This window comes from Myotis davidii, unplaced genomic scaffold (genome assembly GCF_000327345.1).
Source record: "Myotis davidii unplaced genomic scaffold, ASM32734v1 scaffold1925, whole genome shotgun sequence".
Lineage (NCBI taxonomy): Eukaryota > Metazoa > Chordata > Mammalia > Chiroptera > Vespertilionidae > Myotis > Myotis davidii.
In genome coordinates, this window is record NW_006296052.1 from 21,789 (window position 1) to 22,128 (window position 340).

Here is a 340-nt window from a genome sequence, read left to right on the forward strand (position 1 = left end):
CACCGCTGTAATGGCAGCCATCAGCCTGGCTTGTGGCTGAGCAGAGCTCTCCTCCCATGAGAGCGCCCTGACCACCAGAGAGCAGCTCCTGCATTGAGCATCTTTCCCCTGGTGGTCACTGTGTGTCATAGTGACCAGTAATTCCCAATCTTTCTGCTGTTAGGGTCAGTTTGCATATTTTCCCCTAGGCCTGGTGCATGGGTGGAGGCAAGCTGGTTTGCCCTGAAGGGTGTCCCGTTCAGGGTGTGGGTCCGGCCTGGGGTGCCTGGCCAGCCTGTGTGAGGGGCTGATGGCCGTTTTCAGGCTAGCCACATCCCCTTCAGGGAGGGGGGGCCTCCTG